The sequence below is a fragment of the Equus caballus genome, chromosome 21 (assembly GCF_041296265.1).
Source record: "Equus caballus isolate H_3958 breed thoroughbred chromosome 21, TB-T2T, whole genome shotgun sequence".
NCBI classification, from domain to species: domain Eukaryota; kingdom Metazoa; phylum Chordata; class Mammalia; order Perissodactyla; family Equidae; genus Equus; species Equus caballus.
Window position 1 is genome coordinate 7,181,438 of NC_091704.1, and position 14,404 is coordinate 7,195,841.

Genomic DNA, 14,404 nt, shown 5'->3' on the forward strand with positions numbered 1-14,404 from the left:
TCTGGACACGCCGGTACCACCTGCCGAGTATGCCGGAACCAGCTGATCCAGTCCCCAGAACCACCTACTGGAAACGCCAAATTCAACTGCCGGCTACGCCAGAACCACTCGGCAGACACTCCGGAATCACATGCCAGGCATTCCGGAACCACCTCTCAGAGGTGCCAGAACCACATGCCGGACACTCCGGAATCACCTGCCGGGCATGCTGGAACCTCGTTGTGTACATGCCGGAACCACCTGCCGGACATGGCAGAACCACCTGCCGGACATTCCGGAACCACCGGCTCGACTCGCAGGAACCATTGAAGGACATGCAAAATCACCTGCCGGCTATGCCAGAACCACTTGGCGAACACTCCGGTATCACCTGACGGGCACGCCGGAACCAACTCTCAGAGGTGCCAGAACCAAATGCCGGACACTCTGGTATCACCTGCAGGGCATGCCGGAACCACCTCTCAGAGGTGCCAGAACCACATGCCGAACACTCCGGAATCACCTGCCGGTCATGCCGGAACCAACTGCCGGACATGCCGGAACCACCGGCTTGACTCGCCGGAACCATTGCCGGACATGCAAAATGACCTGCCGGCTACGCCAGAACCACTTGGCGAACACTCCGGAATCAACTCCCGGGAATGGCGGAACCACCTCTCAGACATGCCGGAACCACATGCCAATGACACCGGAAGCACCTGCCGAGCACTCCAGAACAACCTGCTTGACTAGCCAAAACCACCTGCTGGGCATTCCAAAATCACCTGCCGGCTAGGAGACAACCATTTGGTGAACTCTTCGGAATCGCCTGCCGGGCTTTCTGGAACCACCTTCCGGTCACGCCAACATCACCTGCCAGCTATGCAAGAACCACTTGGCGGACACTCCGGAAACACCTGTCGGGCCGGCCGGAACCACCTCTCAGACGCATCAGAAGCATGTGCCTGAGATGCCGGAACCACTCCCCGAACAGACCGAAACCACCTGCCAGACCCGGCTGAACCCCCTGGCGAGCACGCCTGATCCACCTGCTCAACTAGCCGGAACCAACTTCCTGACACGCCAAAATCACCTGCCAGGTATACCAGAACCACTTGGTGGACACTCCGGAATCATCTGCCGGACATGCCAGAACCAGCTCTCAGACACACCAGAACCACGTGCCAGAGACGCCGGAAGCACCAGCTGAGCATGCCTGAGCCACCTGCTCGACTCGCAAGAAACACCTGTCGGACATGCCAAAATCACCTGCCGGGTACGCCAGAAACACTTGGCGGACGCTCCGGAATCACCTGTCGGGCGTGCCGGAACCACCTCTGAGACTTGCCAGAACCATGTTCTGGACACGCCGGTACCACCTGCCGAGTATGCTGGAACCAGCTGATCCACTCCCCAGAACCACCTAGTGGACACGCCAAAATCAACTGCCGGCTACGCCAGAACCACTCGGCAGACACTCCGGAATCACATGCCAGGCATTCCGAAGCCACCTCTCAGAGGTGCCAGAACCAAATTCCGGACACTCCGGTATCACCTGTCGGGCATGCCGGAACCACCTCTCAGAGGTGCCAGAACCACATGCCGGACACTCCGGAATCACCTGTCGGGCATGCCGGAACCAACTCTCAGACGTGCCAGAACTTCGTGCCGGTCACGCCAGAACCACCTGCCGGACAGACCGGAAACACCTGCTGGACACGCCGGAACCACCGGCTCGACTCGCCGGAACCACCGCCGGACATGCTAAATGACCTGCCGGCTACGCCAGAACCACTTGGCGAACACTCCGGAATCACCTGTCGGGCATGCCGGAACCACCTCTCAGACTTGCCAGAACCAAGTTCCGGACACGCTGTTACCAGCTGCCGAGTATGCCGGAACCACCTGATCCACTCCCCAGAACCACCTGCTGGATACGCTAGAATCACCTGCCGGCTACTCCAGAACCACTCGGCAGACACTCCGTGACCAACTGCCGGGCATGCGGGAACCACCTCTCAGAGGTGCCAGAAACACATGCCGGACAATCCGGAATCACCTGCCGGGCATGCCAGAACCACCTGCTGGACATGCCGGAACCAGCGGCTCGACTCGTTGGAACCACCTACCTGACACGCTAAAATCACGTGCCAGGTATGCCACAACCACTTGGTGGACACTCCGGAGTCATCTTCCGGACATGCCAGAACCAGCTCTCAGACACACCAGAACCACGTGCCAGACAGGCCGGAAGCACCTGCTGAGCATGCCTGAGCCAAATGCTCGACTTGCAAGAAACACCTTCCAGACACGCCAAAATCACCTGCCGGGTAAGCCAGAACCACGAAGCAGACACTCCGGAATCACCTGTCGGGCATGACGGAACCAACTCTCAGACGTGCCAGAACCTCGTGCCGGTCATGCCAGAACCACCTGCCGGACAGACCGGAAACACCTGCTGGACACGCTGGAAACACCGGCTCGACTCGCCGGAACCACCGCCGGACATGCAAAATGACCTGCCGCCTACACCAGAACCACTTGGCGAACAGTCCGGAATCACCTGTCGGGAATGCCGGAACCACCTCTCAGACTTGCCAGAAACAAGTTCCGGACACGCCGGTACCACCTGCCGAGTATGCCGGAACCACCTAATCCACTCCCCAGAACCACCTGCTGGATATGCCAGAATCACCTGCCGGCTACTCCAGAGCCACTCGGCAGACACTGCGTAACCAACTGCCGGGCATGCCGGAACCACCTCTCAGAGGTGCCAGAACCAAATGCCGGACACTCCGGAATCACCTGCCGGGCATGCCGGAACCATCTCTCAGACGTGCCAGAACCATGTTCCGGACACGCCGGAACCACCTGCCGAGCTTGCCGGAACCACGTGCTGGACACGCCAAAATCACCTGCCGGCTACGCCAGAACCACTCGGCAGACACTCCGGAATCACATGCCAGGCCTTCCGGAACCACCTCTCAGAGGTGCCAGAACCAAATGCCGGACACTCCGGTATCACCTGCCGGGCATGCCGGAACCACCTCTCAGACATGCCGGAAACACATGCCAATGACACAGGAAGCACCTGCCGAGCACGCCAGAATCACCTGCTCGACTCGCCAAAACCACCTGATGGACCCGCCATAATCACCTGCCGGCTACGCCACAACCATTTGGTGAAATGTTCGGATTCACCTGCCGGGCTGGCTAAAACAACCTGCCAGTCACGCCAACATCCCCTGCCAGCTATGCCAGAACCACTTGGCGGACACCATGGAAACACCTGTCGGGCCGGCCGGAACCACCTCTCAGACGTGCCAGAACCATGTTCCGGAAACGCGGGTACCACCTGCCGAGATCGCCAGAACCACCTGCTGGACACGCCAAAATCACCTGCCGGCTACGCCAGAACCACTCGGCAGACACTCCAGAATCACCTGCCGGGCTGGCTGGAACCACCTGCCGGTCACGCCAACATCACCTTTCAGCTACGCCAGAACCACTTGGCGGATACCATGGAAACACCTGTCGGGCCGGCCGGAACCACCTCTCAGAAGTGCCAGAACCATGTGCCTGAGATGCCGGAACCACTCCCCGAACACACCGAAACCACCTGCCAGACCCGCCTGAACCCCCTGGCGAGCACGCCTGATCCACCTGCTCAACTAGCCGCAACCAACTTTGTGACACGCCAAAATCACCTGCCAGGTATACCGGAACCACTTGGTGGACACTCCGGAATCATCTGCCGGACATGCCAGAACCAGCTCTCAGACACACCAGAACCACGTACCAGAGACGCCGGAAGCACCAGCTGAGCATGCCTGAGCCACCTGCTCGACTCGCAAGATACACTTGTCGGACATGCCAAAATCACCTGCCGTGTACGCCAGAAACACTTGGCGGACGCTCCGGAATCACCTGTCGGGCATGCCGGAACCACCTCTCAGACTTGCCAGAACCATGTTCTGGACACGCCGGTACCACCTGCCGAGTATGCCGGAACCAGCTGATCCACTTCCCTGAGCCACGTAGTGGACACGCCAAAATCAACTGCCGGCTACGCCAGAACCACTCGGCAGACACTCCGGAATCACATGCCAGGCATTCCGGAACCACCTCTCACAGGTGCCAGAACCAAATGCCGGACACTCCGGTATCACCTGCCGGGCATGCCGGAACCACCTCTCAGAGGTGCCAGAACCACATGCCGGACACTCCGGAATCACCTGCCGGGCATGGCGGAACCACCTCTCAGACATGCCGGAACCACATGCCAATGACACCGGAAGCACCTCCCGAGCACGCCAGAACCACCTGCTCGACTCGCCAAAACCACCTGCTGGACACGCCGAAATCACTTGCCGGCTAGGCCACAACCATTTGCTGTACACTTCGGAATCACCTTCCGGGCTGGCTGGAACCATCTGCCGGTTACGCCAACATCACCTGCCAGTTATGCCAGGCCCACTTGGCGGACACCATGGAAACACCTGTCGGGCCGGCCGGAACCACCTATCAGACGTGCCAGAACCATGTGCCTGAGATGCCGGAACCACACCCCGAACAGACCGAAACCACCTGCCAGACCCGCCTGAACCACCTGCCGAGCACGCCGGAACCACCTACTCGACTCGCCGGAACCACCTACCTGACACGCTAAAATCACCTGCCGGGTATGCCACAACCACTTGGTGGACACTCCGGAATCATCTGCCGGACATGCCAGAACCAGCTCTCAGACACACCAGAACCACGTGCCGGACAGGCCGGAAGCACCTGCTGATCATGCCTGAGCCAAATACTCGACTTGCAAGAAGCACCTGCCATACACGCCAAAATCACCTGCCGGGTACGCCAGAACCACGTGGCGGACACTCCGGAATGACCTGTCGGGCATGCCGGAACCAACTCTCAGACGTGCCAGAACCTCGTGCCCGTCACGCCAGAACCACCTGCCGCACACGCCGGAACCACCGGCTCGACTCGCCGGAACCACCGCCGAACATGCAAAATGACCTGCCGGCTACGCCAGAACCACTTGGCGAACACTCCGGAATCACCTGTCGGGCATGCCGGAACCACCTCTCAGACTTGCCAGAACCATGTTCCGGACACGCCGGTACCACCTGCAGAGTATGCCGGAACCACCTGCTCCACTCCCCAGAACCACCTGCTGGACACGCCAGAATCACCTGCCGACAACGCCAGAACCACTCGGCAGACACTCCGGAACCACCTGCCGGGCATGCCTGAACCACCTCTCAGAGGTGCCAGAACCACATGCCGGACACTCCGGAACCACCTGCCGGGCATGCCGGACCCACCTCTCAGAGGTGCCAGAACCACATGCCAGACACTCCGGAATCACCTTCCGGGCATGCCGGAACCATCTCTCAGACGTGCCAGAACCATGTTCCGGACACGCCGGTCCCACCTGCCGTGCTCGCCGGAACCAACTTCTGGACACGCCAAAATCACCTGCCGGCTACGCCAGAACCACTCGGCAGACACTCTGGAATCACCTGCGGGGCTGGCTGGAACCACATGCCTGTCAGGCCAACATCACCTGCCAGCTATGCCAGAACCACTTGGCGGACACCATGGAAACACCTGTCGGGCCGGCCGGAACCACCTCTCAGACGTGCCAGAACCATGAGCCTGAGATGCCGGAACCACTCCCCAAACAGTACGAAACCACCTGCCAGACCCGCCTGAACCCCCTGGCGAGCACGCCTGATCCACCTGCTCAACTAGCCGGAACCAACTTCCTGACACGCCAAAATCACCTGCCAGGTCTTCCAGAACCACTTGGTGGACACTCCGGAATCATCTGCCGGAGATGCCAGAACCAGCTCTCAGACACACCAGAACCACGTGCCAGAGACGCCGGAAGCACCAGCTGAGCATGCCTCAGCCACCTGCTCGACTCGCAAGATACACCTGTCGGACAGGCGAAAATCACCTGCCGCGTATGCCAGAAACACTTGGCGGATGCTCCGGAATCACTTGTCGGGCGTGCCGGAACCACATGCCGGACATGTCGGAACCACCGGCTCGACTCGCCGGAACCATTGCCGGACATGCAAAATCACCTGCTGGCTACGCCAGAATCACTTGGCGAACACTCCGGAATCACCTGCCGGGCATGGCGGAACCACCTCTCAGACATGCCGGAAACACATGCCAATGACTCCGGAAGCACCTGCCGAGCACGCCAGAACCACCTGCCGAGCACGCCGGAACCACCTACTCGACTCGCCGGAACCACCTACCTAACACGCTAAAATCACCTTCTGGGTATACCGGAACCACTTGGTGGGCACTCCGGAATCATCTGCCGGACATGCCAGAACCAGCTATCAGACACACCAGATCCACGTGCCAGAGACACCGGAATCACCAGCTGAGGATGCCTGAGCCACATACTCGACTCGCAAGATACACCTGTCGGACATGCCAAAATCACCTGCCGGGTACGCCAGAAACACTTGGCGGACGCTCCGGAATCACCTGTCGGGCGTGCCGGAACCTCCTCTCAGACTTGCCAGAACCATGTTCTGGACACGCCGGTACCACCTGCCGAGTATGCCGGAACCAGCTGATCCACTTCCCAGAACCACCTAGTGGACACGCCAAAATCAACTGCTGGCTACACCAGAACCACTCGGCAGACACTCCGGAATCACCTGCCTGGCATGCCGGAACCACCTGCCGGACACGCCGGTACCACCTGCCGAGCTCGCCGGAACCTCCTGCTGGACACGCCAAAATCACCTGCCAGGTACTCCAGAACCACTCGGCAGACACTCCGGAATCACCTACCTGGCATGCCGGAACCACCTGCTGGACATGCCGGAACCACCTGCCGGGCATGCCGGAACCACCTCTCAGAGGTGCCAGAACCACATGCCGGACACTCCGGAATCACCTGCCGGGCATGCCGGAACCACCTGCAGGACATGCCGGAACCACCGGCTCGACTCGCCGGAACCCTTGCCGGACATGCAAAATCACCTGCCGGCTATGCCAGAACCACTTCGGGAACACTCCGGAATCACCTGCCGGGCATGGCGGAACCACCTCTCAGACATGCCGGAACCACATGCCAATGACACCGGAAGCACCTGCCGCGCACGCCAGAACCACCTGCTCGACTCGCCAAAACCACCTGATGGACACGCCTAAATCACCTTCCGGCTACGCCACAACCATTTGGTGAACACTTCGGAATCACCTGCCGGGCTGGCTGGAACCACCTGCCGGTCACGCCAACATCACCTGCCAGCTATGCCAGAACCACTTGGTGGACACCATGGAAACACCTGTCGGGCCGGCCGGAACCACCTATCAGACGTGCCAGAACCATGTGCCTGAGATGCCGGAACCACACCCCGAAAAGACCGAAACCACCTGCCAGACCCGCCTGAACCACCTGCTGAGCACGCCGGAACCACCAACTCGACTCGCTGGAACCACCTACCTGACACGCTAAAATCACCTGCTGGGTATGCCACAACCACTTGGGGGACACTCCGGAATCATCTGCCGGACATGCCAGAACCAGCTCTCAGACACACCAGAACCACGTGCCAGACAGGCCGGAAGCACCTGCTGAGCATGCCTGAGCCACATGCTCGACTTGCAAGAAACACCTGCCAGACACGCCAAAATCACCTGCCGGGTACGACAGAACCACGTGGCGGACACTCCGGAATCACCTGTCGGGCATGCCGGAACCAACTCTCAGACGTGCCAGAACCTCATGCCGGTCACGCCAGAACCACCTGCCGGACACGCCGGAACCACCGGCTCGACTCGCCGTAACCACCGCCGGACATGCAAAATGACCTGCCGGCTACGCCAGAACCACTTGGCGAACACTCCGGAATCACCTGTCGGGCATGCCGGAACCGCCTCTCAGACTTGCCAGAACCATGTTCCGGACACGCCGGTACCACCTGCCGAGTATGCCGGAACCACCTGATCCACTCCCCAGAACCACCTGCTGGACACGCCAGAATCACCTGCCGACTACGCCAGAACCACTCGGCAGACACTCCGGAACCACCTGCCGGGCATGCCGGAACCATCTCTCAGACGTGCCAGAACCATGTTCCGGACACGCTGGTACCACCTGCCGAGCTCGCCGGAATCACTTGCAGGACACGCCAAAATCACCTGCCAGCTACGCCAGAACCACACGGCAGACACTCCGGAATCACCTGCCGGGCTGGCTGGAACCACCTGCCAGTCACGCCAACATCGCCTTTCAGCTACGCCAGAACCACTTGGCGGACACTCCCGAAACACCTCTCCGGCCGGCTGGAACCACCACTCAGACGTGCCAGAAAAATGTGCCTGAGATGCTGGAACCACTCCCCGAACAGACCAAAACCACCTGCCAGACCCGCCTGAACCCCCTGGCGAGCACGCCTGATCCACCTGCTCAACTAGATGGAACCCCCTTCCTGACAAGCCAAAATCACCTGCCGGCTACGCCACAAACATTTGGTGAAATCTTCGGAATCACCTGCCGGGCTGGTTCCAGAACCACTCGGCAGACTCTCCGGAACCACCGGCTGGGCATGCCGGAACCACCTCTCAGACATGCCGGAACCACATGCCAATGACACCGGAAGCACCTGCCGAGCACGCCAGAACCACCTGCTCGACTCGCCAAAACCACCTCCTGGACACGCCAAAATCACCTGCCGGCTACGCCACAACCATTTGGTGAACTCTTCGGAATCACCTGCCGGGCTGGCTCCAGAACCACTCGGCAGACTCTCCGGAACCACCTGCCGGGCATGCCGGAACCACCTCTCAGACATGCCGGAACCACATGCCAATGACACCGGAAGCACCTGCCGAGCACGCCAGAACCACCTGCTCGACTCGCCAAAACCAGCTGCTGGACAAGCCAAAATCACCTGCCGGCTACGCCACAACCATTTGGTGAACTCTTCGGAATCACCTGCCGTGCTGGCTGGAACCACCTCTCAGACATGCCGGAACCACATGCCAATGACACAGGAAGCACCTGCCGAGCACGCCAGAATCACCTGCTCGACTCGCCAAAACCACCTGATGGACCCGCCAAAATCACCTGCCGGCTACGCCACAACCATTTGGTGAAATGTTCGGATTCACCTGCCGGGCTGGCTAAAACAACCTGCCAGTCACGCCAACATCCCCTGCCAGCTATGCCAGAACCACTTGGCGGACACCATGGAAACACCTGTCGGGCCGGCCGGAACCACCTCTCAGACGTGCCAGAACCATGTTCCGGAAACGCGGGTACCACCTGCCGAGATCGCCAGAACCACCTGCTGGACACGCCAAAATCACCTGCCGGCTACGCCAGAACCACTCGGCAGACACTCCAGAATCACCTGCCGGGCTGGCTGGAACCACCTGCCGGTCACGCCAACATCACCTTTCAGCTACGCCAGAACCACTTGGCGGATACCATGGAAACACCTGTCGGGCCGGCCGGAACCACCTCTCAGACGTGCCAGAACCATGTGCCTGAGATGCCGGAACCACTCCCCGAACACACCGAAACCACCTGCCAGACCCGCCTGAACCCCCTGGCGAGCACGCCTGATCCACCTGCTCAACTAGCCGCAACCAACTTTGTGACACGCCAAAATCACCTGCCAGGTATACCGGAACCACTTGGTGGACACTCCGGAATCATCTGCCGGACATGCCAGAACCAGCTCTCAGACACACCAGAACCACGTACCAGAGACGCCGGAAGCACCAGCTGAGCATGCCTGAGCCACCTGCTCGACTCGCAAGATACACTTGTCGGACATGCCAAAATCACCTGCCGTGTACGCCAGAAACACTTGGCGGACGCTCCGGAATCACCTGTCGGGCATGCCGGAACCACCTCTCAGACTTGCCAGAACCATGTTCTGGACACGCCGGTACCACCTGCCGAGTATGCCGGAACCAGCTGATCCACTTCCCTGAGCCACGTAGTGGACACGCCAAAATCAACTGCCGGCTACGCCAGAACCACTCGGCAGACACTCCGGAATCACATGCCAGGCATTCCGGAACCACCTCTCACAGGTGCCAGAACCAAATGCCGGACACTCCGGTATCACCTGCCGGGCATGCCGGAACCACCTCTCAGAGGTGCCAGAACCACATGCCGGACACTCCGGAATCACCTGCCGGGCATGGCGGAACCACCTCTCAGACATGCCGGAACCACATGCCAATGACACCGGAAGCACCTCCCGAGCACGCCAGAACCACCTGCTCGACTCGCCAAAACCACCTGCTGGACACGCCGAAATCACTTGCCGGCTAGGCCACAACCATTTGCTGTACACTTCGGAATCACCTTCCGGGCTGGCTGGAACCATCTGCCGGTTACGCCAACATCACCTGCCAGTTATGCCAGACCCACTTGGCGGACACCATGGAAACACCTGTCGGGCCGGCCGGAACCACCTATCAGACGTGCCAGAACCATGTGCCTGAGATGCCGGAACCACACCCCGAACAGACCGAAACCACCTGCCAGACCCGCCTGAACCACCTGCCGAGCACGCCGGAACCACCTACTCGACTCGCCGGAACCACCTACCTGACACGCTAAAATCACCTGCCGGGTATGCCACAACCACTTGGTGGACAATCCGGAATCATCTGCCGGACATGCCAGAACCAGCTCTCAGACACACCAGAACCACGTGCCGGACAGGCCGGAAACACCTGCTGATCATGCCTGAGCCAAATACTCGACTTGCAAGAAGCACCTGCCATACACGCCAAAATCACCTGCCGGGTACGCCAGAACCACGTGGCGGACACTCCGGAATGACCTGTCGGGCATGCCGGAACCAACTCTCAGACGTGCCAGAACCTCGTGCCCGTCACGCCAGAACCACCTGCCGCACACGCCGGAACCACCGGCTCGACTCGCCGGAACCACCGCCGAACATGCAAAATGACCTGCCGGCTACGCCAGAACCACTTGGCGAACACTCCGGAATCACCTGTCGGGCATGCCGGAACCACCTCTCAGACTTGCCAGAACCATGTTCCGGACACGCCGGTACCACCTGCAGAGTATGCCGGAACCACCTGCTCCACTCCCCAGAACCACCTGCTGGACACGCCAGAATCACCTGCCGACAACGCCAGAACCACTCGGCAGACACTCCGGAACCACCTGCCGGGCATGCCTGAACCACCTCTCAGAGGTGCCAGAACCACATGCCGGACACTCCGGAACCACCTGCCGGGCATGCCGGACCCACCTCTCAGAGGTGCCAGAACCACATGCCAGACACTCCGGAATCACCTTCCGGGCATGCCGGAACCATCTCTCAGACGTGCCAGAACCATGTTCCGGACACGCCGGTCCCACCTGCCGTGCTCGCCGGAACCAACTTCTGGACACGCCAAAATCACCTGCCGGCTACGCCAGAACCACTCGGCAGACACTCTGGAATCACCTGCGGGGCTGGCTGGAACCACATGCCTGTCAGGCCAACATCACCTGCCAGCTATGCCAGAACCACTTGGCGGACACCATGGAAACACCTGTCGGGCCGGCCGGAACCACCTCTCAGACGTGCCAGAACCATGAGCCTGAGATGCCGGAACCACTCCCCGAACAGTACGAAACCACCTGCCAGACCCGCCTGAACCCCCTGGCGAGCACGCCTGATCCACCTGCTCAACTAGCCGGAACCAACTTCCTGACACGCCAAAATCACCTGCCAGGTCTTCCAGAACCACTTGGTGGACACTCCGGAATCATCTGCCGGAGATGCCAGAACCAGCTCTCAGACACACCAGAACCACGTGCCAGAGACGCCGGAAGCACCAGCTGAGCATGCCTCAGCCACCTGCTCGACTCGCAAGATACACCTGTCGGACAGGCGAAAATCACCTGCCGCGTATGCCAGAAACACTTGGCGGATGCTCCGGAATCACTTGTCGGGCGTGCCGGAACCACATGCCGGACATGTCGGAACCACCGGCTCGACTCGCCGGAACCATTGCCGGACATGCAAAATCACCTGCCGGCTACGCCAGAATCACTTGGCGAACACTCCGGAATCACCTGCCGGGCATGGCGGAACCACCTCTCAGACATGCCGGAAACACATGCCAATGACTCCGGAAGCACCTGCCGAGCACGCCAGAACCACCTGCCGAGCACGCCGGAACCACCTACTCGACTCGCCGGAACCACCTACCTAACACGCTAAAATCACCTTCTGGGTATACCGGAACCACTTGGTGGGCACTCCGGAATCATCTGCCGGACATGCCAGAACCAGCTATCAGACACACCAGATCCACGTGCCAGAGACACCGGAATCACCAGCTGAGGATGCCTGAGCCACATACTCGACTCGCAAGATACACCTGTCGGACATGCCAAAATCACCTGCCGGGTACGCCAGAAACACTTGGCGGACGCTCCGGAATCACCTGTCGGGCGTGCCGGAACCTCCTCTCAGACTTGCCAGAACCATGTTCTGGACACGCCGGTACCACCTGCCGAGTATGCCGGAACCAGCTGATCCACTTCCCAGAACCACCTAGTGGACACGCCAAAATCAACTGCTGGCTACACCAGAACCACTCGGCAGACACTCCGGAATCACCTGCCTGGCATGCCGGAACCACCTGCCGGACACGCCGGTACCACCTGCCGAGCTCGCCGGAACCTCCTGCTGGACACGCCAAAATCACCTGCCAGGTACTCCAGAACCACTCGGCAGACACTCCGGAATCACCTACCTGGCATGCCGGAACCACCTGCTGGACATGCCGGAACCACCTGCCGGGCATGCCGGAACCACCTCTCAGAGGTGCCAGAACCACATGCCGGACACTCCGGAATCACCTGCCGGGCATGCCGGAACCACCTGCAGGACATGCCGGAACCACCGGCTCGACTCGCCGGAACCCTTGCCGGACATGCAAAATCACCTGCCGGCTATGCCAGAACCACTTCGGGAACACTCCGGAATCACCTGCCGGGCATGGCGGAACCACCTCTCAGACATGCCGGAACCACATGCCAATGACACCGGAAGCACCTGCCGCGCACGCCAGAACCACCTGCTCGACTCGCCAAAACCACCTGATGGACACGCCTAAATCACCTTCCGGCTACGCCACAACCATTTGGTGAACACTTCGGAATCACCTGCCGGGCTGGCTGGAACCACCTGCCGGTCACGCCAACATCACCTGCCAGCTATGCCAGAACCACTTGGTGGACACCATGGAAACACCTGTCGGGCCGGCCGGAACCACCTATCAGACGTGCCAGAACCATGTGCCTGAGATGCCGGAACCACACCCCGAAAAGACCGAAACCACCTGCCAGACCCGCCTGAACCACCTGCTGAGCACGCCGGAACCACCAACTCGACTCGCTGGAACCACCTACCTGACACGCTAAAATCACCTGCTGGGTATGCCACAACCACTTGGGGGACACTCCGGAATCATCTGCCGGACATGCCAGAACCAGCTCTCAGACACACCAGAACCACGTGCCAGACAGGCCGGAAGCACCTGCTGAGCATGCCTGAGCCACATGCTCGACTTGCAAGAAACACCTGCCAGACACGCCAAAATCACCTGCCGGGTACGACAGAACCACGTGGCGGACACTCCGGAATCACCTGTCGGGCATGCCGGAACCAACTCTCAGACGTGCCAGAACCTCATGCCGGTCACGCCAGAACCACCTGCCGGACACGCCGGAACCACCGGCTCGACTCGCCGTAACCACCGCCGGACATGCAAAATGACCTGCCGGCTACGCCAGAACCACTTGGCGAACACTCCGGAATCACCTGTCGGGCATGCCGGAACCGCCTCTCAGACTTGCCAGAACCATGTTCCGGACACGCCGGTACCACCTGCCGAGTATGCCGGAACCACCTGATCCACTCCCCAGAACCACCTGCTGGACACGCCAGAATCACCTGCCGACTACGCCAGAACCACTCGGCAGACACTCCGGAACCACCTGCCGGGCATGCCGGAACCATCTCTCAGACGTGCCAGAACCATGTTCCGGACACGCTGGTACCACCTGCCGAGCTCGCCGGAATCACTTGCAGGACACGCCAAAATCACCTGCCAGCTACGCCAGAACCACACGGCAGACACTCCGGAATCACCTGCCGGGCTGGCTGGAACCACCTGCCAGTCACGCCAACATCGCCTTTCAGCTACGCCAGAACCACTTGGCGGACACTCCCGAAACACCTCTCCGGCCGGCTGGAACCACCACTCAGACGTGCCAGAAAAATGTGCCTGAGATGCTGGAACCACTCCCCGAACAGACCAAAACCACCTGCCAGACCCGCCTGAACCCCCTGGCGAGCACGCCTGATCCACCTGCTCAACTAGATGG